Genomic DNA, 27,316 nt, shown 5'->3' on the forward strand with positions numbered 1-27,316 from the left:
GATTACAAAGAAGAATACATTGAACTTTATCCGTACAAAGCAAGGGAAAACCTAAAATGGAAACAAAGAGTAGGAGGAACTAGAGATGATAAAGTTGTATATTTAAAAACATACATATGTATTTTTACTCTTTAGCACATGCCTGTGTGCACTCATGCAACCATACACACAGTTATTTGAGGAATACAACTTTTCTAATGTTACCCATGTTTGAGTTTCCTCTATAAACAGTAATCTTGATGGGAGTAATTTATTAAATGTTTATATCCAAATTGTGAAATACGCTTTCTTGCGATAAAATCTTATATATATTTTTACTTTTAAAATTTCTTTAATTAGTTTTAATAGTTTCATAAAAGAGCTGAGATGCATAGACATTTTGTGCCCCACTTCACATTCTCTTGGCAAGTTTTCCTCCAGTCATTGTGCAAAGTAATCTGAAAACACTTCATCTGCGTCATATACCTTTATCTTTCTGTTTTTCGGCTTCTCTGTTGCCAATATGTAGAATGCCTGGTAGAAAGATGCTTATAAAACCTGGAAGTGAGAGGAGTAAATGCAAAATAGTGCAACACTTGTCCGACTTAGGAATGGGAACTGGTGTGTAAATTCTCCCTGATTCTGTCTCAAGTGGAAAATACACCTGAGATGATTTCTACAAGACTTCTTAGAAAGATGGAGCCCCATGTCATACTGCAATAATTAGTGCAACCGTATACTGTAAGGTTTAATTTTCTTCCTTCCTTTCTTTCTCTTCCCGGTTTCCCACTTCTCTTCTTTGAGATAATTTAATAACAAACAAACAAACAACAAACAAACAAACAAAAAATATCTGCTTACAAGCCTTTGTATTCAGCTCTGCTTTTGGAGATGACCTAGGCATGAGACAAACTGCAATATTTTGAAGTACAAGCCTTCTTACTGAGCATCTTTTTTTTAAAACTAAAGATTCAGAAAATAAAATTAATCATATTTCAGAATTTTATGGACGAACTGCCTTACTAATAACAAAAACAAGTTTACAGGCAGAATGTTCAGAACTGTTGTTGATTAGGAGGAAGAATTTTTTTTGTGCAATGATGGCTGGCATTTCCAAAAAAATTACATTTCCATCATTATCTAAAATCCCAGCTTTTCCAAACCATTACAATTTTTATTAAACTTTAGTTTTTTAAATGGAGCATACAAGTGCTAAATGAATTGCTTTGTTCAGATTTGAATAAACTACCCACAGTTTTGAATTTTTTGACTGAATTTTTGTATATTTGTAGTATACTTTTCTATAATCCTATCAATACAGAAAGTTACTAAGACTTGCAGTTTCTACAAAATTTTGTATGCCTGACCCTAACTTTGGAGTATTCCAGACCATATTTCTCAAAAAAGCCTATTTTAGAGATAATTTCTCCTATATCTTTCTTCCAAATCAGAAAGTTATATAGTTTGTTATAGTGGGAAATAAGTTTTTAAGGAACATCAGGACATATAATTCTACTCCATATATCTAACTAAAATATTAACTCCTGGAAGGAAGGAATTTTTGTCTCTTTTTAAAACTACTACATCCTCAGTGTTTAGAGCAATGACTTACATAAGGTAGGTACTCAGTAGATATTTGTTAAATTGAATAAATTAATATATAAGAACTCAATAATAGGAAAGAAGCTCAATAAGTATATTCACAATGAAATAATCACTGAGGTTTTTCTGTAGCCTATAGAATTTGGAGCAAAATTGAACAAAAACAAATTTCAGTAAAGAAATTACTTTAGAAATAACTTACAATTAACAAGACAGTATGACTGTAAATATATACAAATAAAAAGTCCATGTAGAGTTAAAAGTAAGTTTGCACGAAAGTAGCAGAAAAAATGCTTTTTTGATTTTTAAGAGTTAAGTTGAAGTTTGTTTTAAAATAATGAGTAACGGTTATGGATAATTATACTACAAAGTTTAAACAGTCGTATAAAAAGATAAATAGATATTGTGTCTGTCCACTAGATGGCAGCAAAGATTTATTTTAGAATCAGTGTACACCATTAAACCAAATAGTATGTATCTTAAAAAGCTAATGTGTAAGAAATGCAGATTCTTTTGTTGTTTTTCCTTAGAAGTAAAACTTCATCAGAAAGGTTCTATCATTGGTGCCTAGAGTTTCTGCGACTTTTTTGTACTTGGCTTCTTCTAAACTCTCCATTTTTAAATTATTATTATTTTTTTCCCTGTGACACAGTGGTCTCTCTCTCTCACCCAGGCTGGAGTGCAGTGGCGCGATCCCGGTTCACTGCAACCTCTGTCTCCCGGGTTCCAGCGATTCTCCTGCCTCAGTCTCCCGAGTAGTTGGGGCCTGCGACACTACTCCTGGCTAATTTTATTATTTTTAGTAGAGACGGGATTTCACCATGTTGGCCAAGCTGGTCTCGAGCTCCTGACCTCAAGTGATCCACCGCCCTTGGCCTCTCAAAGTGCTGGGATTACAGACCACCGTGCCCGGCCTTATTTCATTTTTAAATATACATCCAGATTAATCTTAAATTCGAAATCTGAACATGTTACTCCCTAACTAAAAAATACTTTGATAATTCCTTAAACCGCAAGGAATAAAGAATAATCCGGCCGGGAGCAATGGCTAACACCTGTAATCTCAGCACTTTGGGAGGTTGAGGCAGGTGGATCACGAGATCAGGAGATTGAGACCATTCTGGCTAACACGGTGAAACCCCGTCTCTACCAGAAATAAAAAAAACAAAATTAGCCGGGCGTGGTGTCAGGCGCCTGTAGTACCATCTACTCCGGAGGCTGAGGCAGGAGAATGGCGTGAACCCGGGAGGCGGAGCTTGCAGTGAGCTGAGATCGCACCACTGCACTTCAGCCTGGGCTACAGAGCAAGACTCCGTCTCAAAAAAAAAAAAAAAAAAAAAAAAAAAAAAAGAATCCTCTTAGTTTATTCACTCAACCAATATCAGTAACAAGGCACTATGTATCTATCATGGGCACTAGGAATAGAAACACTAATAATTCACGAAGCTTTCTATTTTGAATATTATAAACTTGTAAAGATATAGTTACAAGAAAGCAATTACCTAGAGAATTGTTTGGGGACTGTGAAGGCACAAAACAATAAAGCTTAAGGGTAAATTTGACTATGGATCATTCAGGTCTGGAATTCAGGGAAAAGATCTGGGCTTTAGAGGGCAGTTTAGAAATCATCAACAGATAAGTACAATTAAAGAGCTTTAAGCATTAGTGGATAATTTATTATTGACTTATATGGTTTGGCTCTGTGTCCCCACCCAAATCTCATGGGGAATTATAATTACCACGTGTTGGGGGAGGGGCCTAATGGGAGGTGATTGAATCATGGGGCGGACTTCCCCCTTGCTGTTCTTGTGAGAGTGAGTGAGTTCTCACGAGATCTGGTTGTTTGAAAGTGTGTAGCACTTCCTCCATCTCTCAGTCTCTTTCCTGTCCTGCCATGGTAAAGAAGTGCTTATTTCCTCTTCACCTTCCACCACGAGTATTTTTCCTGAGGCCACCCAGTCGTGCTTAAGCCTGCAGAACTGTGAGTTAATTAAATCTCTTTTCTTCATAAATTACCTAGTCTTGGGTATTTCTTTATAGCAGTCTGAAAACGGAATAATAACATTGATTCTTAGAGTTATAAATAATACTTACAAACATTCAAGAGCTACAGAAATGATTAAAGTGAAATTCACACATTACTTCCATTGCCTGCTAACATTTTGACACATATGTATCATATACACATAAATAATATACATATTTGTATTTCACACTTATCTTACACATAAACACAACTTATATGGGTACACTCTAAATATGTATAATATATCTGAGGCAGAAAAATAGGGAACTAGGATAGCCAAGGTTTGAGTCATAAGTAAGCAAATGAGTAGCAGATGCAGCTAGTTGTAGGCAAAGGAATAGCAGGTGCGGCCAGTTGTAGGCAAAGGAATAGCAGGTGCAGCCAGTTCTAGGCAAAGGAATAGCAGGCGCAGCCAGTTGTAGGCAAAAGAATAGCAGGTGCAGTCAGTTCTAGGCAAGATTAGGCAGCATACAGGCCACATCTTCACTCCTGTGATAACACAGAATTTTCCACTTCAGCCTCTGTTGGGTTGCAGGCCCCTCCTTCATAGGGTGTAAGCAATTGGAGGCCTCTAAACGGCACGTAGGGGTGTTGCCAAGTTATTTTGACTTTATAAAAACCCTAATTGGAGAGGCTGTTGATCCACTTGCTACAGCCGGCTCCCACTCTGTGAATTGTCTTCAACAAATGTGTACTTTCCTTGCTCCATTCTCCCGTTGCTTTGTCTTTCCTTGCTTTCTCCTTTTGTCACTTTGTTTCTGCATTTTGTTCAATTCTTTGTTCAACAGGGCAAGAACCTGGACAACTCTATCCAGTAACATATTTATGTATACATAATAATAAATAGTGCCATAATATGCATCCTGTTTTTGAACTGCAATTCACTTAACAGTAACTCAGGAAGAGAGAGACGCAGGACACAGCAACTGGGACTGAAAAGGTATGGTCAGGAAGCTAAAGAATCTAGAGAATAAGGTCATGTAAGACAAGGAATGGATAATTTATTGTCAAATGCTGCAGAATTAAGAACCGAAACAAGAACTAAGAACTGTTGACTGGATCTAGCAATTAGACTGGATGTGACCTCTGCCAGAACAGCTTCAGTGGCATGGCGGGGTGGGAACCTGATTGCTGTGTTGAGAAGTAAAGAAGATGTGTTAGTAATCATGAACTGTTTCTATGAGAAGGTCCCTTTGAAAAGACAGGGGAAAAACATTCTCTTTTTTTCCACAGCCTCATCAACATTTGTTATCTTTTGTCTTTTTAATAATAGCCATCCTAAAGGTGTAAGGTGATATTTTATTGTCGTTTGATTTGCATTTCTCTGATGATTAGAGATGTTGAGTACTTTTTCATATACCTGTTCATCATCTGAATTTCTACTTTTATATGTGTTTGTTTAAGTACTTTGCCCAGTTTTTAAATCAGTTATTTGTATTTTTGGTACTGAGTTGTATAAGTTCTTCATATATTTTGGGTATTAATTTCTTATTAGATGAATGGTTTGCAAATGCTTTTCCAATTCCATCAGTTGCCTTTTGATTTAGGTGATTGCTTCCTTTGCTGTGCAGAACTTTGTAGTTTCATGTAATACTGGATATCTATTTTTGCTTTTGTTGCCATATCCAAAAACATATTGCCAAGACCACTGTCAAAAAGTTTTTTCCCTATGTTTTCTTCTAGGAGTTTTACAGTTTCACGTTGTGTTTAAGTCTCTCATTCATTATAGATTGGTTTTTGTATGTATGTGATAGGGGTTCAATTTAATATTTTTTTTTTTTTTTGCATGTAGATAACCAGTTTTCCAAACACCAATTTTATTTCTTAAGACACTATACCCATCATGTGTTCTTGGCACCCTAGTAGAAGATAAATTGACCATAAATGTATGGGTTTATTTCTGTGCTCTCTAGTCTTTTCCAATGATTTAGATGTTTGTTTTTAATGACACTACCATACTGTTTTGATTACTATAGCTTTGTAATATGATTTGAAGTCAAGCAGTGTGATGCTTCCAGCTTTATTCTTTCTTCTTAAAATTGCTTTGGCTATTCAGGGTCTTTTATGCTTCCATGTGAATTTTAGAATTGTTTTTTCTATTTCTGTAAAAATTGCAATTGGGATTTTGATAAGGATGACATTGAATCTGTGGATTGCTTTGGGTAGTGTGAACATTTTAACTATTTTTATGTTTCCGATCTATGAACATGGAATGTCTTTCTATTGGTGTCTTTTGAAAAATTTCTTTTGGTAATGTTTTACAATTTTCAGGGTACAGGTCTTCTATTTCTTAATTTCTAAGTATTTCCTTGTTGTTATTGCTGGTAATTTAAATGATCTTGTTTCCTGGTTTTCCTTTTGGAAAGTTTGTTAGTGTATAGAAACACCACTGATTTTAGTATGCTAACTTTGTATCCTGTAATTTTATTGACTCTTTAAGTTAGTTATAATAGTGTTTTGTGTAGAGTCTTTAGGGATTTCCAGGTATATGATCATATCATCTACAGAAAGAGATGATTTTTCTTTTTCCCTTTCAATTCGGATATTTTTTTTTTCTCCTTTTTGCCTGATTGCTCTGGCTAGGACTTCCAGTACTGTGCTGAATAGCTGTGGTGAGAGTTGGCATTCTTGCCTTCTTACAGATCTTAGAAAAAAAGCTTTCAGATTTTCCCCATTGATTATGATGTTAGCTGTGCCTCTTTCATATATGCCATTTATTTTGCTGAGGAAAGTTTCTTTTATATCTGTTTTGTTGATAGTTTTTAACTTAATGTTGAATTTGTTCCAATATTTTTTCTTGCATCTGTTGAGATTATGTAGTTTATTTTTCTGTTAATTTAGTATATCACATTGATTGGTTCTTATATGTTGAACTGTGGTTGTATGTCAGGGATAAAATCTGCTTAGTCTTGATATATTATTATTTTAATTCTTTTGCTAATATTTTATTGAAGATTTTCACATTTATGGCCATTGAGAATGTTGACCTGCAGTTTTCTTTTTTGTGTTGGTTTTTTTCTGGCTTTAGAATTGTGGTGTTAGCCTCATAAAATGAGTTTGAGAGTATTATCTCTTCCATTTCTTTTTTTTTTTTTTTTGCAAGAGTTTAAGAGGGTTCGTATTAGTTCTTTGAATATTTGGTGGAATCCACTCATGAAGCCTCTCGTCCTCAGCTTTTTCTTGTTGGAAAGTTTTTTATTACTGATTCAATTTCCTTGTTTGTTATTAGTTCAGCATTAGTAGGTTGTATATTTCTAGGAATTTACTTCTTTTAGATTATCAAATTTGTTGTATAATTATTCATCATAGTTGTTTAATATCATTTTTATTTCTGTGGCATCAATTGTAAAACCTCTGTTTTCATTTCTTTTTTTTATAATTTGAATCTTCTTTCTTTTTTTCTTAGTTTAGCTAAAAGTTCGTTAATTTTGTTTATCTTTAAAAAACAAATTGTTTTTTAAATTTTTTTTGTTGTTTTTCTATTGTTTCTCTTTCTGATATTTTATTTCTTTCTGCTCTGATCATTATTATTTTCTTCCTTCTGTTGCCTTTGGGTTTAGTTTGCTCCTTGAGTTATAAAGTTAGGTCGCTTAATTAAGATATTTCATTTTTAATGGAGGCATTTAACACAATAAATTTCCCTCTTAGTATATGGTTTTTGCTGAATTTCATAAGTTTAAGTAAATTGTAGTTTCATTTTTGTTTGTCTCAAGATATTTAAAAAATTCCCCATTTTATTTTCTATTTTACCCACTGGTTGTTCAAAAGCTGTGGTTTAATTTCCACGTGTTTGAGAATTTTCCAGTTGTGTTTTTGTTACTTCTAATTTCATTCTACTGTGATCTGAGAAGACACTTGATATGGTTTAAATCTTTTAAAACTTGTTGACTTGTTACTTAACATATGACCTATTTAGGATAATGTCCTATGTGTGCTTGAGAATAACTTGTGTTCTGCTGTTTTTGGGGAAGGTCTGTGTATGTCTGTTAGGTCCCTTTGGTGCATAGTTTTGTTTAAATTAGCTGTTTTCTTATTGGAATTCTGCCTAGATGTTTTATCCATTATTGAAAGTGAAAGGATTGAAGTTTCCTATTATTATTGTATTGTCAGTTTCTCCCTTCAGCTCTGTCCATGTTTAATAAATTTATGCGCTCTAATGCCTATATATTTATAACTGTTGTGTCTTCCTGTTGAATTAAGCTTTTTATCATTGCATGACAACCTTTTGTCTTGTGACATTTTTTGACTTAGTCTATTTTGTCTAAGTATAGCCACCCAGATCTCTTTTTCTTACTATTTGCATGGACTACCTTTTCCCAGCCATTTACTTTTAGTCTATGTATGTCCTTGTATCTAACGTTAGTTTCATGTAGATTGTATATTGCTGGATATTGTATTTTTATTCATTTTGATTGGGAGTTTATTAATTTACATTTAAAGTGATCATTGATATATAAGGACTTGCTGCTGCCATCTTGTTCATTGTTTCCTTTTTGTCTTTCAGTTCTTTTTTTCCCCCATTTTGTTGTTTTCTTTTGGTATTTGATGGTGTTTGTGGTGGTTTGGTTTGATTCACTCTGTTATTTTTCGTGTACCTACTGGAAATTCGTTGTGTTCCTTTCATGTTTTCATGTTTCCCTGATTCTTCATGATTCTTGTAGCTCTGCGTAAGTGTCTGTACATTTGAATAAGTAATTACTTCTTCCAGATTTTATGGACTGGCTTTGGTAAGGAAAGACTTTCACTTATAGGAAGGTGGGGGTAGGAAGGAGATGTGGGGTGGTGACTATGGGGTGTATGATGGAGCACACTATGGTAGCAAGTCTGATGGCATGGAGTGCCAAGTGTGGGAATGTGCAGTGATTCTAGGTTTAGGAAGGCATGGTGGCTAGGGAGCTCAGGCAGTTAGTGTCAGTGGTATTAGCAACTTCATGGTCCTCAGTGGTAAGAGACCCACTGTACTAGGTCTGTAGTGGCTTTGAGAGCTGTTGGAGTCTTCAGCAGTGCCTCCAATTCTAGTTGTGGGTATACCTAGGTAGGCATGGGCTGAGGCTGGTCATAGCAAGTGAGGGTCAGTGATGAACCTGCATGTTGGTGAAAACCACGGGCAGCAGTGGGCAAGTATGTGGCACTGGTATGTGTAAAGTGTGTGCACAGTGATGGGAACTAGCTGTAGGTATGCACCCAGTGTCAAAGGCTGGGACCAGTCTAAGGGGTTAGGGCTGATTGTTGGCATGGTTACAGTGGCAAAATCAGTGGTGAGTGCACGAGGCTACAGAGGTTGGAGTTGGTGCTCTGTGATTGTGGTTGCAGGGGTCTGCTCCAGGCGTATATGCTATGGTGGGACCAGGAGCTGGGATCTGTCTGTCTGCATGTGCATGCACTGTCTGCATGTGCTGTCTGCATGTGCATGCATTGTTGCGAGGGCTGGCGCTGCGGTGTATGTGCACATAGAAGTGAGGGTTGGCAATATTGGCCAGAGCTGGTCATATGTATGCTTGGCTGTGGGTTCTGGACTCAGTGTGTGTGTGTGCGAGGTAATGAGGACTGATGGTTGGGGTTGGCAGTAGATATGTACATGGAGGTATAGATGAGACTACTGATGGGACTGGGGTTGGTTGTGGAGCATATGGGGTGGCTGTACTCTGTCCAAGGCCAGGGTACTCATAGTGTGCTGACTGGGGTGGCCCTGGTAGAGGGGTAGGGACAGCAGCTCAGGTAGCTGGACTCTGCAGAGGTGAAAAACTGCAGGGTCCTTTGTGGCAAAAAATGTAGGGGTCTGTGGCAGCTGTGCTGGCTGTTGGATTTCTCAGTGGTGAGAACTGTTGGTTTCTGTGTGGAGTACACTTCTGGGGTCCTTGACATCCCACACCGTGAGGTCTTTGGTGGTAAACATGGTGAGTCTCAGTGGCTGTGATGGTTGTTGATGTCCCCAGCTGTGAAATTTCCCGGGATCATCTGTAGAGCACACCACTGGGGACCACAGTGGCACATGCATGCAGTATGGCTGATACTTACAGTGCAAAACCTTCTTTGTTCCTAGCTGTCTCCAGATGTCTTTACTATTCCTATCTCCTTACTAATCTGGGTGGGATAAAACCAAAGTGGTCCTTCAGGCAGTGCTCTGAAAGGCTCACCCTGCTCTCCTTTTCCCTCATGAAGGAAACTTATGAGCTCAGGGCTCCCTTTCAGTACTGAGCTGTGTGGACCTGGGGGATGGGATGATGCAGGCAAAAATAAAACTGTTCTTTCTACCCTTTCTGTGAGATTATCCTCATTTTTCTTCCCTGCCACATTGCTGCACCTTCTTAACTGAACTCCTGAGCTCTTCCAGAGGTATTTCCATTTGTGGATAGCTGTCTAATTGTTGCTCTTATGGGTATACCAAGTCTAAGATCTTTTCCTCTATCCTGCTGATGTCTTTATTCTTATTAAAAGCAATATATATATTTATTTACCATTAAGGAAATGTTTATTTAGTTTTTGTTTCTGCTTAAGTTTCCCAATGGTACTGCTAAAATCTTATTAAATTTTGGTATAATATGTGACTTTTTAGCAATATAAAAGAGTCAAATTGGGGAACACAATGAAAGTAGTTGTACACTAAAATTATAAGGAAAAAAAAAAAAAAACATGTAATGAGAAGAGCCAGGGCCTGGAGTAAGAAGACCTGGTATTGAGTACAAGTGTGTAATCTTGGCTATATATTTTTCAGGCCCACATGCTTCTAACCTACAAAAAGGTTTTAAGGATTATCAATTAAGAAGTTTTTGTTGTGAAAATGTGTTGTGAACTACAAATCGTTGTAAAAATATTAGTAAATGTTTTAAAGAAACATTAAAGTGTATTATACTTTTGAAGCTTTATTAAAATTACACTATCTGATTCTCTATATATTTCACAGATTTTGATCTTTATATTGACAGCAATTTGGTTCTTATTACTAACCACAATTGAACAATTAAAAGTCCTTCAGTAAAGGTTATGTGAATAATTAGTGAATAGTGGATCCTATAAAAATATTTATCTTGTTTTTAAACATCTGAATGTCTTTATTGCATATTTTAAATACAGTCACAGAATATTTTGACTTGACTGGTTTTAGGTAATGGGTACTTAACTTTAGATTTTGACCCTAAGGTAATTTTGTTTTTCATTCAGAAGTGTAAAACATTTTAATCAGAAATTATGACAAAATTGTTTATTTTTTATAAATATTTGGAAGAAAAAATATTTTGGGTAATAAACATGTCAGTTTAATCTGTTGATCAATTTCTGTACAGTTATCTATTCACAACTTTGCTATTTCACTTTAAATTTACTGAAATTTTTATCAAAATATATTTTTTCTTCTAAAGTTTTTAACTGAGATTTGATACACTGATTTTTTTGTCTCTATAAAATGTTATTAGTTATAACTGCTGCTATTAGATACTTACTTTGGTGATTATTATTTCTACGAAATCCAATATACTTGCACCAGATTTTTTAATATATATATATATAATATTCGTGTTACACACGAAATTTTATCTATTTACAGTTTTATTTTTTATTTTTATTTTTTGCTTATTTGTACTAGTTACATTCATCAAAAATTTAAGGAATGAATGTTTATTTTTATTTCTATATTTTTTTGAGACGGAGTCTTGCTCTGTCGCCCAGGCTGGAGTGCAGTGGCGCGATCTTGGCTCACTGCAAGCTCCGCCTCCCGGGTTCACGCCATTCTCCTGCCTCAGCTTCCTGAGTAGCTGGGACTACAGGCGCCCGCTACCACGCCCGGCTAATTGTTTTTGTATTTTTAGTACAGACGGGGTTTCACCGTGTTAGCTAGAATGGTCTCCATCTCCTGACCTCGTGATCCGCCCACCTCGGCCTCTCGAAGTGGTGGGATTACAGGCTTGAGCCACCGTGCCCGGCCTAAAGAATGAATGTTTATATTTATCTCTCAGCTACTCTTAGAAATATACGGGGCAATTGCCTTCAGTTAAGTTAAGATTGAGCTAATATCCAGGCTGGTTTCTTGTATAGATAAGCCAATTATTCCTTTTTCTTTTCTTTCTTTCTTTCTTTTTTTTTTTTGAGATGGAGTCTCGTTCTGTCGCCCAGGCTGGATGCAGTGGTGCGATCTCTGCTCAGTGCAGTGCTACCTCCGCCTCCCGGGTTCAAGCCATTCTCCTGCCTCAGCCTCCTGAGTAGCTGGGATTGCTGGTGCCCGCCACCACACCCAGCTAATTTTTGTATTTTTAGTAGAGGGGTTTCGCCATGTTTACCAGACTGGTCTCTAACTCCTGGCCTTAGGTAATCCACCTGCCTCGGCCTCCCAAAGTGCTGGGATTACAGGAGTGAGCCACCCACGCCTGGCCTGTTCCTTATTCTTTTGATCCCTCTATATCCTGGCAATCTTTCCAATTCAGTTTTATTTCATTATGTGTTTATAATGTGCCTTTTCTTTTTTGAAACCCTGCAAAATTTGTCAGCTTAATAAATATAATTTTAATAGACATTTAGAAATCACATATTTGGTAAGTCATCTGTGATTCCGAATAATATATGTTTAGCCTCTCTCCATTTCTTTGAATAGCTGTTAATATAAATTAAATGAAATATTAATGATAAAGTACTCAGTTGGTCATGAGATAACCAAATGAGGAATTCATACAAATAAATGTGAAGTGTGTTTAGAGAACTGAATAGATATTAGAATATAAAAAAGTAAATTTTAAATAGAGTTTCAGGGAAAATATTCTAATACTAAAATCATGCTATGAAATACCCTCCCATGGGAAGTGTGAAAACTTCACTTATTCAAAATTCAAAACCAGCCTGGAAACAGCATTAAAAATATACCCCTGGGAGTCATTTTATACAGTGGTTGAGTTGAGTAGGAGCCTGAAAGGCCTTTGCCATATCTACTTTGTGTCACTTAAATAAAAAGGCAACTTTTATATAATATTTGCCATTGGAAAGTAAAATTTAAAAACAATGTGACTAGTGCAGGCAACATGATTCTTTTAATAAAATGCAGTCACATTTTACTAGTCTATTAAGTAGTAAGGGTAATGAGGACTTTCAAAGAATTTTGAAAATAAAAAGTGTTGTCAGTCTCTATTACATATTTTTATTCACACATATTGCTTCTCTGGGAAAATAATTTTGTAAAATAAAAAGTGGGAAAGAAAGAGGGCTAATATAATGAAAATTAAAAAAAAAAAGGAAAGCAGAAAACATCTGCTAAGCACTTTAAATGGCATCAGATTTTAACAGTACCAGTTCAATATTTACTAACATTAAAAGGAAAAAAACATGTTTCTGTTTCAAATGTGTTAAGGAAGTAAAAAATTACTAGCCTTTTAAATGAATACTGGTAGCATTGTAATTTTGAATATCTCATGTAATAAATACTTCACTGGTTGAACTTTTGATATATGCTTCATAATATTTCAGTCTTTTATCATTGAAAATAAGTAAACATATCTGAAAGATAATGATGTAAACCACAACTTCAAAAGTTAATAGTAGTTTAATCAACATATATTTCTATGATATTTGTTATATTTCTTAAAAAATAGAAGTACAAGATACTTTAAAAACAGAACCCAACAAAATGTCTACATTTGTACATTTTTATGATTCTTTTGAGTCCTCTAAATATGATTTTTTGAATTGCTAAAAATAGCTGAGAACATGAAATCATTTTGGTCTTTTACACTCATTACTATTCCAAGCTCTTTTTGTTTAATTCTCAAAAAAACTGAGATGGATACTTTATTATCTCAATTTTATTCAAGTTAGGAAGGTGTCTTAGTTAATTTGTGTTGCTTTAGAGAATACCTGAGGCTGAGTAATTTATAAAGAAAAAAAGGTTGATTTGGCTCAGTGTTCTGCAGGCTGTACAAAAAAACATGGTGCCAGCATCTGCTTCTGGCCTCCTGTTGCTTCCACTCATGGAAGAAGATGAAGGGGAACCAGTGTGGGCAGAGATCACATGGCAAGGGAGGAAATAAGAAAGAGTGAGAAGGGAGGTGCCGGGCTCTTTTAAACAACCAGCTCTCAAGGGAACTAATAGAGTGAGAACTCAGTCAAATCCCCCCACCTACCACAAGAGAGGGCATTGATGTACTCATGAAGGATCCTCCTCCATGTCTCAAACAACTCCCATTAGGTTTCCAACTCCACTATTAATAGAATAATATATCAACATGAAATCTGAAGGGACAAATATCCAAACTATAGCATAAGATGAGACATAAAACAGTCAATTAACTTGCCAAACTTATAGTAAGTTACAAAGACTTAATTGAAACCTAGGCATTCTGAATGCTCATTTTCTTAATTATGAATGGCCAAAGCATTTTAAATATGGCAATTCTATTGTGTCTGGGATATATAGAATTAACACAACAGAACAGTAATACATTTTGTGGTAATTTGTATAATTAATTTGAGGGCACTTTCAGGTGGAATTGGTTAATATTATCTTCTAAGTAAGTGTTCTATTGTAGCCATAGTTTAATCTTACTTTCATTCCTAAGTGCCTAGTACAATGTCATTATTTAATATTGTGAATACATAATACATGTATGTTGAATAAATTATTAATTACACAATGTTGTTATCTAATACTGTGAATACCTAATACATAGATGTTGAATAAATTATGCATTGAAATTTATCAGTAAAATTTGCTCAAAGAAAAGAAGGGGGAGCAATATTTGAGAGCAAATTTTATTTTGTGGAGGATAGTTTTTAATTTTGGGATATTTGAAGATTGACATACAGCTGGGAAAATAATAGCTATAATAATAATGATGATAATCACAGTAACATATACTCTTTACCTGGTTTTTCCCAATGTGATACCATCTTATAAACAGTAGAAAAAAATAAAGAAATTGATACTGATGCAACCCATTCATCATATTCAGATTTCCCAGTTTTAGATGTATCAATTTGCATATGTGTATTTAGTTTATTCACTACATGTGTAGGTTCATGTAACTACCTTCACAGTCAGGGTAAATTAGTTTCATTACTACAAGGGTTCCTATTGCAATTTTAGAACCAGACCCAGCTTCCTCCACTGCACCCCTACTTCTTTAACCTCTAACAACACTAATCCGTTCTCCATCTTTATAATTTTATCATTTGGAATGTTATATGTATAGAATCATATAGTATATCACCTTTCACGGTGGGCTTTAGTAACAACTGAGTATAATTCCCTGGAAGCATATCAAATTTGTTGCATATATTAACACTTCATCCCTTTTTATTGCTGAATAGTATTCCATGGTATGAATGTGCCACTGTATGTTTAGCCTTTCACTCACTGAAGGACATCTGAGTTTTTAACCATTACAAATAAAGCTGATAGGAACATTTGTCTGTAGATTTTGTATGAACATAAGTATTATTTCTTTGGGATAAATGTCCAAGATTGCAATTGCTAGGCCGTATGGTAATTGTATATTTTGTTTTATAAGAAATTGCCAAACTGAGGCTGGGCATGGTGCCTCATGCCTGTAATCCCAGCACTTTGAGAGGCTGAGGCAGGAGGATTACATGAGTCCAGGAGTCTGAAGCCAGCCTGGGCAACATATCGAGGACCTATCACTACAAAAATAAAAATAAAAAAGTTAGCTGGGCATGGTGGCGTGCATCTGTAGTCTGAGCTACTCAGGATGATTGCTTGATCCCGGGAGGCTGAGGCTGCAGTGAACTATGATGGAATCACTGCACTTCAGCCTGGGAAACGGAGTGAGATCCTGTCTCTAAGCTGGGGAAAAAAAGAGGAAAAAAATACTGCCAAACAAATCTATAATGACTATTCTGTTTTGCATTTCTATAGCAATGTATAAAGGATTCAGTGTCCCTGCATCCTTGCCAGTGTTCTTAATGGGAGTGAAAGTATATTAAAAAGTTTTAGAGCAGAAATGGAAGGAAGTAAAGTATACTTGGAAGAGGGTCAAGAGGATGACTTGAGATATTTAAGTGAATGATTTGACTTGGGGTTTTATACATTGGTAGGCTTCCAGAGGGTTGCAGGTCTTCTCCCCTAATACTTCCCTTTTAGTGGGCTGTCCACACACATAGTGGCCTGCCAGCACTTGGGAGGGGACATGTGCAGTGTGTTTACTGAAATTGCATGCATACTCACTTGAGGCCGTTTCCCCTTACCAGTGTCTCTAGAGGAAGGTCATAAACCATTTAAACTCTGCCATGTTGCTTCTTGGTGCATATACTTGAGTTCACTTGCCCAAATCCTGAGATCTTATCAGGAAGCTGCTGATCACCAGTTTCAGGGTTTTTTTTTTTTTTTTTTTTTTTTTAAATCTATCTATCAGGAGAATGTCTTTCCCTGGCTAACTGCAACCAATTATTTTAGAGAGATAGTTTAACTACCACCTATCACCTGATGATTGCCTGACATTCCTGGTGGAGTGGAGGACCCTTTCTTGCCCTGGTCATGTCTGACTATCTCTCTAACATTTGCCCCTCAAGAGTCCAAGATCCCAATTCTGTGGGGAAAATGAGTGAGAGTTATTCTTCTGTAACTTCCTGCTGACAGAGTTGGAGGATGGTTGTTTTGTGTGTGTATTTTGTCTCTCTGATGGGAAGTCTGGTGGCCTTCTATAGAGGGTTAACTCTTGAATATTGAGAGGATGATATCCCTCACTGAGAATCATCTGGAGCTTAGTGGCCCAATCCTCTTGTTTATATTTGAGCTATAGCCTGAGATCACCTATATAAGAGGAATAAGCAGGGTTGGTATAAATTGCAGAAAAAAATTTAAAAACAACTGATGAGACTAGAATTTAGTAACAGGTGTACCATACTTCTTGAAACATAATTATTTACTCTCTAGTCCTCATTTTTATTAAAAACAATCATGATAGGACTGATTTATTTGCAAAAGAAGCTTTAGTCTTATTATACTTGGCCTCATTATTTGCATAAAGCACAACAAGAATAATTATTTGCTACATAGACTCCTTTGAAAATTGGCTTTGATGAAACTTTGTTCCATAAGACATCTCAGATAAGACTTTATAGCCTTAAGCCCACCCATAGGTGTGTATTATTGAATATCTGTGGGAGTTAAGCAAATTCCTCTCCTTTTGAGTTCCCAAGATAATTTGGGACTCCTGAGCCTGTCAGAAAGTGGCTCTTTTAGTTACTACAAGTCAGGAATCCTGCACAGGGACTGTGTAGACAAGGTATGAGGCCAGTTTTCTAGAGGGGATTTTATTGGCTCTATAGGTCAATTTTGATTCCTTAATGCAGCAATCCTCAACCTTTATGGCACAAAGGACCAGCTTCATGGAAGACAATTTTTCCATGGACCAGATTGAGGGGGATGGTTTTGGGATAATTCAAGTGCATGTATTGTATACTTTGTTTGCATTATTATTAGATTATAATATATAATGAAATAATTATATAGCTCACCACAATGTAGAATCAGTGGGATACTTGAGCTTGTTTTTCCACAACTCCCCCATCTAGAGGTTGTGGGAGACAGTGAGAGATTATGAGGCATTAGATTATCATAAAGCATGCGCAACCTAGATCCCTTGCATGCAGAGCTCACAATACGGTTTGCACTCCTGTGAGAATCTAATGCTGCCATTGATCTGACAGGAGGCAGAGCTCAGATGAGAATATGACTGATGGGGGGGTGGCTGTAAGTACAGATGTTTTGCTCGCTTGCCCACCACACATCCTGCAGTGCAGCCCAGTTCCTAAGAGGCCATGAACTGGTACTGGTCCATGGGCCAGGGATTGACCACCCCTACCTTAAAAGAAAGCATGCCATCCCAGTTAAAGCCTTGGTAAAATAAGCAGTTTCTGCAATTGTGTCCTGTTGTAAAAGAAAACAGATTCTTATTGCACATATGCCAATAACTATATTGCCATGAGTTAAGAATACTCACAAATAGTTTCCAAACTTTGCAGAAATCTGGTAGAGAGAAATATGCTCCAAGTTTTGCCTAAAGGAATGTACCTTACACAATTTTTAAAAGCTGTACATATCTCAAAATAAAAGTTTTGTCGACTCTGATAAACAAAGGATCAGCAAAATTTTAAGCAAAAAGTCAAAAAAGATTACTTTGGCCTTTGATTAGGTTAGTCTATGCACTTAATTCCTGTTTTGCTTGATATTTATGAACACATTAGTTTTCCAAGAGAGTCTTGGAATTTTCTCTCCATTTTAATGTCACAGTCTCCAAAGTTATCTGAAACCTGCATTCAAAAGCACCTGTTAGAGTACTATAGCTGATTATAAAACCACCTTTTAAAGAGGATGAAACAAGACAATAGATGACAAAAAGTCTTAGAGTAGCCACAGTAAAAAAAACACAATAGATAAGGAAATTTGGTTACCTTTGTGGCACACAATAATTTTACATAAAAATTATAATTATTACTGATAATGTATACTAAGTCATACCAGAATTGCAGGAGTTTTGCACAGTTTTGGAACACTTACCAACAATGTATTTATACAAATATAGTCCAAAGGAAGCCAGATTTTACCTTTGAATTAGTGTACTATTGATGGTAAATGCAATTGTTATTAAAATCTTATAGACACATCTATCCAATCTTAGTCAGTTTGACCATAAGGTAAAGTTCTCATAAACCTTTTGTAATTTTTTTTGACAATTTATTTTTGGTTAAAGTGCTTTAATAAAATTCTGTTATGCTTTTATTCCAATGTTCAATTTGTAAATAAACTGAGTAATACCCCTTTAATTTTAGCTAATACGTTCACACACAGAATTCCTTTTTATTTTTTTTCACAAGACATTTATTAGCAGCAGGAAATAATGAATTAGCCCCTCCATCTTCATTTATATTGCCAAGGGAAACATGACAGGCTGTGGGAACCCAGCATAGAAATGAGGGGCCATGACCTGGGCACCCCGTCACCCATATTTCCCTCAATCTCCCGGGTCCTCTCAAGCAGCACAGGACAGTGCCAAGCAAACCCATTTATTCTTTCCCATCCCTTCCCGGAAACTTGACAGTGATGCCTAGCATAGCACACATGTCCTTCCATAGGTTGTTCCCCTGCTCCCTCTCCCCAATACCTGGTAGCTGAAAATGCAAAAGATATTTTGAATATTTGCCTGCTTCAGAAAGCCACACTATCACCCCATAAATTTCAAAAAATAAATTCAATGAAAACATTGTATTCATTGAGTTGACACTTGGTCTCCACTTCAGGAGTTCTCTAAGCATATTGTTGAAAACCAGCATCATGGCCAGGCATGGTGGCTCATGCCTATAATCCCAGCACTTTGAGAGGCCGAAGCAGGCAGATCATTTGAGGTCAGGAGATTGAGACCAGCCTGGCCAGTATGGTGAAAGTGAAACCCTGTCTCTACTAAAAATACAAAAATTAGCCAGGTGTGGTGGCATGCACTTGCAGTCCCAGCTACTTGGGAGGCTGAGGCAGGAGAATCACTTGAATCTGGGAGGCAGGGTTGTGGTGACCTGAGATCATGCTACTGTACTTCACCCTGGGTGACAGAGTGAGACTCTGTCTCGAAAAACAAACAACAACAACAACAAAACAATGTCACGTCCCTAGGATCCTTTCTTCTAACTGGTTACTCATCCTCTGAATCATTTTAGTAGTGCCTTTGTAACAATGTTTTCAAAACATCTTCCAAGTCTCCTAGTTCTATGAAGGTTGTCACTAAATGAGTGCGGGTTTTGGGAAAGAGCTGACTTTAGTTGAAAAAGCAGAGGAAACCTCAGACATTGCACGGTATTAGGCATTAGCCTTACCACTCTTGTAAGCCTCCTCAATTAATGTCTCAGATCTACTTGGTGTGGACTCCAAGGTCCTTCCCAGCCCCATGAGCCATCCATCAGGGTGAGCTGAGAGATCAGCCAGGGAGAACAGAGCCCCTTTGGCTGACAAGAATCTTTTTTGGGGTTGGTTAGTAAGAAGGACAGTGAAATGGGAGAAGGAAACTGCATTTGGGGGTTGAATGCCTCCAGTGGAAGCAGGCAAGGCATAGAGGTGTCTTACCACTAGGGAACATATCTGAGTTACATGGCACCAAAGTATGTCAACAGTGGCAAATCTGTATGGGTCTGCAGCAACCTCAGTTCTTGCCTCCTCAGAAGAAAGAATTCAACCAAGGCATAATGCAGAGTGAGAGACCAAGGCAAGTTTTAAAGCAGGAGTGAAAGTTTATTAACAGGTTTTAGAGGAGAAATGAAAGGAAATAAAGTACACTTGGAAGAGGGCTAAGTAGGTCACTTGAGAGATTCAAGTGTGTTTGACCTTTACCTTGGGATTTTATACATTGGCAGGCTTCTAGAGGGTTGCAAGTCTTCTCCCCCAATACTTTCCTTTTAGTGGGCTGTCCACACGCATAGTGGCCTGCCAGCGCTTGGGAGGCGCCATATGTGCAGTGCGTTTACTGAAGTTGTATGCATGTTCACTTGAGGCCTTTTCCCCGTAAGTCAAGTGTTCCTGGAGGAAGGTCATAAACCAGTTAAACTATGCCACTTTGCCTTTTAGTGCACATGCTTGAACCCACTTGCCCAACTCCTAAGATCTTATCAGGAGGCTGCTGATCACGAGTTTCAGGTTTTTTTTCTATCTATTGGGAGACTTCCTTTCCCTGGTGCTGACTGCAACCAATTATTATTTTAGAGAGACAGCTAACAAGCACCTGATCATCACCTGATAGTTGCCTGACATTCCTAGTGGGGTGAGGGACCCTCTCATGCCCTGCTCATGTCTGACCGACTACATACTCAAAGCAGAGGTTCAGATAGTAAATATTTTTGGCTTTGTGGTCACTGTCACAACTATTCAATTCTGCTGTTATCATGAAAAAGCTGTCATAGACAATTCGTGAAGAGTGTGGCTGTATTCCATTTATATTTTATTTACAAAAACATATCATAGTTTGTATTTCATTTAGGCTGCAGTATGCCAACCACTCTTATAAAGAAATGTCATAATTCTTGTAAAATCTCATTATTGAGATGATTGAATATTCAGTGTTTTCTAAATATACAATATTTATATTGTAGTGCTAAATTCCTCTAGCACTACAGTGTTTAATATGCTAAAGGTATTGCCATCATCTTAGTCACTATTTCTCACTTAGGTAATGAATGGAACCGAAGGGAAAGCCCTCTTTTATATCCATAATAGTTATTTAAATTATGTTTACTGACATGTTACTTAAATGTGTTAAAACATAGAAATAGGTATAAATTTCTTTTGTTTACAGCTCATATATATTTATATAACCAAAACACAAAACATAAAATTAACAATGTTAATTTGATGTAATGAATATCTTGTTAAAAATGCATTACTTTGCTCAAGATGAAAATGATAGATTTATTTATTAATTTATTTTATTTTGAGATGGAGTCTCGTTCTGTTGCCCAGGCTGGAGTGCAGTGGTACGATCATGGCTCACTGCAACCTCCTCCTCCTGAGTTCAAGTGATTCTCCTGCCTCAGCCTCCCAGGTAGCTGAGATTACTGGTGCCCACCACCACGCCCAGCTAATTTTTGTAATTTTAGTAGAGACGGGGTTTTGCCATGTTGGCCAGGCTGGTCTTGAACTCCTGATCTCAGGTGATCCACCCCCCTCGGTCTCCCAAAGTGCTGGGATTACAGGTGTGAGCCACCATGCCCAGCTTTTTTAATTTTTAAAAATCTTTATGGGTATAGAGTAAGTGTATATATTTATGGGGTACATGAGATATTTTGATAGTCATTCAATTTTTAATAACCACATCAGGGTAAATGGGGTATCCATCACCTCAAGCATTTATTATTTCTTTGTGTTACAAACATTCCAATTATACTCTTTATTTTAAAGTGTACAATAAATTGTTGGCTGTAATTACCCTGTTATGTTTTCAAATAGATTTAGTGTGTGATACTCATTCCTTTAAAGCAAAGACTACTTATAATTTCACATGACTGTGTGATAACTCTCTATAACTTTTTCCTTTTTGAAATACTTTGAATACGTTGTTCATTTAACATTGATAATGTAACTTAATCTTCACTTGGAAAAAATTCATTGGTTATATATAAATGGTTATTTTCTTATTAGCCTCTGACAACTTCTTACTTTTAATCTGATTATCATGAACAAAAACTGGATGCTGAATTTATGAAGTAGTTCACAGGTTTAGGATGATTTTCAGATGACCCAGTATATACTTAATATTTTACCTTAGAAATTAACGTATAAAATTTAAAAAATATCTTATTAATAATAACCCTTATAAATATGTTAATGAAACACCATTTAGGAGATGGAGATTTTGAATCTTTCCCTTCAAAAGCTGACAGCACAGTCTTTTGTGAAAATAATGCATGTAAAGTATATGTCTGGGCTTTTGATAAAATGAGAATCTGTAATTTACCTACAGATATCTGCTTTGGTATAATTATTTTATTCTGAAAGGTTTGCGTGGAATCTTTATCAGATCCGAATTTTAGTTAATGCTACGATGTTGTTATAAGATATAACTTAGTGCATTTTTATGTTATTTAACAAGTTTTCACTGGATACCTACTACATTCTAATATTTGAAGTAAAAATAAATATAATAATTGGTCCTTGCCCTGGAATAGTTTATTATCTAGCTTAGGAAACAAGATATTCACACTAAATTGGTAATATCAGTAGTTAACACTAATCAGATTCTTACCATTGTTCAGTTTTTATTCTAGGTTCTTTACATATGTTAAATCATGTAATCATATACAAAACTTTTTAAGACAGGCACTGTTGTTTTTCCTTTTTTATAGAAGAAGTTACAGAATCACAGAGAATTCAGATAACTTGCCCACAATTGCACAAATAACAAGTGGTACCATTTAAACTAGTCAATGTGATTCAGTAGCCTGTGCCTTTAACCCTTACTTACTATTGTTTCTTCTAGAAGGAGATAATACCATCAGGTTGGTTGTTCAGGGTCAAACTTTAAGTCATATTGTTTTACAAGTTCCATTTTTACCATTTTATTAAACCCATTTGCCAAATAATCAGTATATTAACACAACTATTTTTGGTCATTATATAATTGAAGAAGTTATTTGCCATTATAATGCCCATATTTGATGACATATTTAGGAAAAGCCTCTTCTACTTAAACATCTTCAACTTTATTTTGGGAGACTTTCTGAATAACTGCCCCAGATTGGACTAGAAAGAGAGTTACATTTAATGTGGAGATTTTATTTCCTAACTGGTCATGTAGACACACAAAAAGAGTCAAGAAAATAATGTATTATGATCAAATAAACCTACAAGAGTTGGAAATTATTTGGATTACAATGGTGTATTCTAAAGAATGTTTCTGTATGTAAGGCAATTTTAGTTGTTGATACTTCCAACATTCCTGAATTAATCGAGTCAGGAATGAGTGATTTTTTTCTTCCAGTAACTTCAATAATAGCATTAATAGGACTTAAATTTAATGTGAAAAAGTTTTTCAGTATATGTATTTTACTTATTGAGTATAAATTTTCTAAGTAAGTTCAAGTAATCCCTTTGTCATTCATGGCTCAATAATTTAGGCTTTTAAAAATTTAATTTATTTTTATTATACTTTAAGTTTTGGGATACATGTGCAGTACGTGTTTGTTCTATAGGTATACATGTGCCATGGTGGTTTGCTGCACCCATCAACCTGTCATCTACATTAGGTATTTCTCTACACATATCCCTCTCATTGTCCCCCACCCCTGAACAGGCTCAAGTGTGTGATGTTCCCTTCCCTGTACCCATATGTTCTCATTGTTAAATTGCCACTTATGAATGAGAACATGCAGTGTTTGGTTTTCTTTTCCTGTGTTAGTTTGCTGAGAATGATGGTTTACAGCTTCATCCATGTCCCTGCAAAGGACATGAACTCATTTTTTTTTATGGTTGCATAGTATTCCATGATGTATATATGACATATTTTCTTTATCCAGTCTAACATTGATGGGTGTTTGGGTTGGTTCCATGTCTTTGCTATTGTGAATAGTGCTGCAATAAACATATTTATAATCCTTTGGGTATATACCCAGTAATGGAATTGCTGGGTCAAATGTATTTCTGGTTCTGGATCCTTGAGGAATCTCCACACTGTCTCCCACAATGGTTGAGCTAATATACACTCCCACCAACAGTGTAGAAGCGTTCCTACTTCTCCACATCCTCTCCAGGATCTCTTGTTTCCAGACTTTTTAATGATTGCCATTCTAACTGGCTTGAGATGGTATCTCCTTGTGGTTTTGATTTGCATTTCTCTAATGACCAGTGATGATGAGCTTTTGTTCATATGTTTGTTGGCTGCATAAATGTCTTGTTTTGAAAAGTGCCTGCTTATATCCTTTGCCAACTTTTTGATGGGGTTGTTTTTTTCTTGTAAACTTGTTTAAGTTCCTTGTAGATTCTGCATATTAGACTTTGTCAGATAGATACGTTGCAAAAATTTTCTCCCATTCTGTAGGTTGCCTGTTCACTCTGATGGTAGTTTTTTTTCCTGTGCAGAAGCTCTTTAGTTTAATTAGATCCAATTTGTCAATTTTGACTTTCATTGCCATTGCTTTTGGTGTTTTAGTCATGAAGTATTTGCCCATGCCTATGTCCTGAATGGTGTTGCCTAGGGTTTCTTCTAGGGTTTTTATGGTTTGAGGTCTTATGTTTAATTCTTTAATCCATCTTGAGATTTTTTTTTAAAGGTGTAAGGAAGGGGACTAGTTTGTTTTCCACATATGGCTAGCAAGGTTTCCCAATAGCATTTATAAATAGGAAGTCCTTTACCCAGTGCTTGTTTGTGTCAGGTTTGTTAAAGATCAGATGGTTGCAGATGTGTGGTGTTATTTCTGAGGCCTCTGTTCTGTTCCATTGGTCTATATATCTGTTTTCGTACTACTACCATGCTATTATGGTTACTGTAGCCTTGTGGTATAGTTTGAAGTCAGGTAGCGTGATGCCTCCAGCTATGTTATTTTTGCTTAGGATTGTCTTGGCTCTATGGGCTCTTTTTTGGTTCCATATGAAATTTAAAGTAGTTTTTTTCTAATTCTGTGAAGAAAGTCAATGGTAGCTTGATGGAAAAAGCATTGAATGTACAAATTACTTTGGGCAGTATGACCATTTTCATGATATTGATTCTTCCTATCCATGAGCATGGAATGTTTTTCCATTTGTTTGTCTTCTTTTTTCCTTGAGCTAGTTCTCCTTAAAGAGGTCTGTCACATCACTTATGAGTTTTATTCCTAGGTATTTTATTCTCTTTTTAGCAATTGTGAATGGGAGTTTGCTCATGATTTGGCTCTCTGTCTATTATCAGTGTATAGGAATGCTTGTGATTTTTGCACATTGATTTTGTATCCTGAGACTTGACTGAACTTGCTTATTAGCTTAAGGAGATTTTGGGCTGAGACGATGGGGTTTTCAAAATATACAATCATGGTCATCTGCAGACAGTCAATTTGACCTCCTCTCTTCCTATTTGAATACCTTTATTTCTTTCTCTTGCCTGGTTGCCTGGCCAGAACTTCCAATACTGTGTTGAATAGGAGTACTGAGAGAGGGCGTCCTTGTCTTGTGCCGGTTTTCAAAGGGAATGCTTCCAGCTTTTACCCGTTCAGTACGATATTGTCTGTGGGTTTGTCATAAATGGCTCTTATTATTTTAACATATGTTCCATCAATAACTGGTTTATTGAGTGCTTTTAGCATGAAGGGGTGTTGAATTTTTTCAAAGGCCTTTTCTGCATCTATTGAAAGAATCATGGTTTCTTTCATTGGTTCTGTTTATATGCTGGATTACGCTTATTGATTTGTGTATGTTAAACCAGCCTTGCATACCAGGGATGAAGCTGACTTGATCGTGATGGATAAGCTTTTTAAAGTGTTGCTGGATTTGGTTTGCCAGTATTGTATTTTGATTTTTTGCATCAATGTTCATCAGGGATATTGGCCAGAAATTTTCTGCTTTTGTTGTGTCACTGCCAGGTTTTGGTATAAGGGTGATTCTGGCCTCATAAAATGAGTTAGAGACAAGTCCCTCTTTTTCTATTGTTTGAAATAGTTTCAGAAGGAATGGTACCAGCTCCTCTTTGTACCACTGTTATAATTTGGCTGTGAATCTGTCTGGTCTTGGTCTTTTTTTTGGTGGGTAGGTTATTAATTACTGCCTCTATTTCAGAACTTGTTACTGATCTATTCAAGGATTTGACTTCTTCCTGTTTCAGTCTTGGGAGGGTGTATGTTTTCAGGAATTTATCTCACTCTTCCAGATTTTCTGGCTTATTTGCATAGAATTGTTTATAGTATTTTCTGATGGTAATTTGTATTTCTTTGGGATCAGTGATGATATCCCCTTTATCATTTTTTATCGTGTCTAGTTGATTCTTCTTTCTTCATTAATGTGGCTATTGGTCTATCTATTTTGTTCATATTTTCAAAAAACCACCTCCTGGATTCACTGACTTTTTGAAGGGTTTTTGTGTCTCTGTCTCCTTCAGTTCTGCTCTGATCTTAGTGATTTCTTGTCTTCTGCTAGCTTTTGAATTTGTTTGCTCTTGTTTCTCTAGTTCTTTTAATTGTGATGTTTGGGTGTCGATTTTAGATCTTTCCTGCTTCTGTGGGCATTTAATGCTGTAAATTTCCCCGTAAATACTGCTTTAACTGTTTCCCAGAGATTCTGCTATGTTGTGTCTTTGTTCTCATTGGTTTTAAATAACTTATTGATTTGTGCCTTAATTTCATTATTTACCTGGTAGTCATTCAGGAGCAGGTTGTCAGTTCCATGTAGTTGTGTAGTTTTGAGTGAGTTTCTTAATCCCGAGTTCTACTTTGATTTCACTGTTGTCTGAGAGATTGCTTGTTATGATTTCTGCTCTTTTGCGTTTGCTCAGGAGTGTTTTACTTACAATTGTGTGGTCAATTTTAGAATTAGTGCTATGCAGTGCTGAGAAGAGTGAATATTCTGTTGATTTGGGGTGGGGAGTTCTGTAGATGTCTATTAGGTCTACTTGGACCAGAGCTGAGTTCAAGTCCTGAATATCTGTGTTAATTTTCTGTCTTGATGATCTGTCTGATATTGACAGTGGGGTGTTAAAGTCTCCCACTATTATTGTGTAGGTATCTAAGTCTCTTTGTAGGTCTTTAAGAACTTGCTTTATGAATCTGGGTGCTCCTGTGTTGGTTGCATGTATATATTTAGGATAGTTAGCTCTTCTTGTTGCATTGGTCCCTTTACCATTATGTAATGCCCTTGTTTGTCTCTTTAGATCTTTGTTGGTTTAAAGTCTGTTTTATCATACACTAGGATTGCAACCCCTGTTTTTTCTTTTTTTTTTTTGCTTTCCATTTGCTTGGTAGATATTCCTTCATCTCTTTATTTTGAGCCTATGTGTGTCCTCGCATGTGAGATGGGTCTCCTGAATACAGCACACTGATGGGTCTTGACTCTATCCAATTTGCCAGTCTGTGCCTTTTAATTGGGGCATTTAGCCTGTTTACATTTAATGTTATTATGTCATTATGATGCTAGCTGCTTATTTGCTCATTAGTTGATGCCGTTTCTTCACAGTGTTGGTGGTCTTTACAATTTGGTTTGTTTTTGCAGTGACTGGTTTTTCCTTTCCATATTTCATACTTCCTTCAGGAGCTTTTGTAAGGCAGGCTTTTTATTTCTCT

The 27,316-nt window shown here is 36.3% G+C and overlaps 1 long non-coding RNA gene across 1 annotated transcript in view; it reads left to right on the top strand.

Annotated features, from left to right (window-relative positions):
- The first annotated feature begins 3,466 nt into the window (after positions 1 to 3,466).
- Positions 3,467 to 27,316, top strand: part of LOC117081230 — a 446,427-nt gene continuing 422,577 nt past the window's right edge. The window contains exon 1 of the long non-coding RNA XR_004436139.1: positions 3,467 to 3,562. This is a non-coding gene — a long non-coding RNA (uncharacterized LOC117081230). The remainder of the gene's footprint in view (positions 3,563 to 27,316) is intronic.

The sequence above is a fragment of the Trachypithecus francoisi genome, unplaced genomic scaffold (assembly GCF_009764315.1).
Source record: "Trachypithecus francoisi isolate TF-2019V2 unplaced genomic scaffold, Tfra_2.0 Lachesis_group8, whole genome shotgun sequence".
Classification (NCBI taxonomy): Eukaryota; Metazoa; Chordata; class Mammalia; order Primates; family Cercopithecidae; genus Trachypithecus; species Trachypithecus francoisi.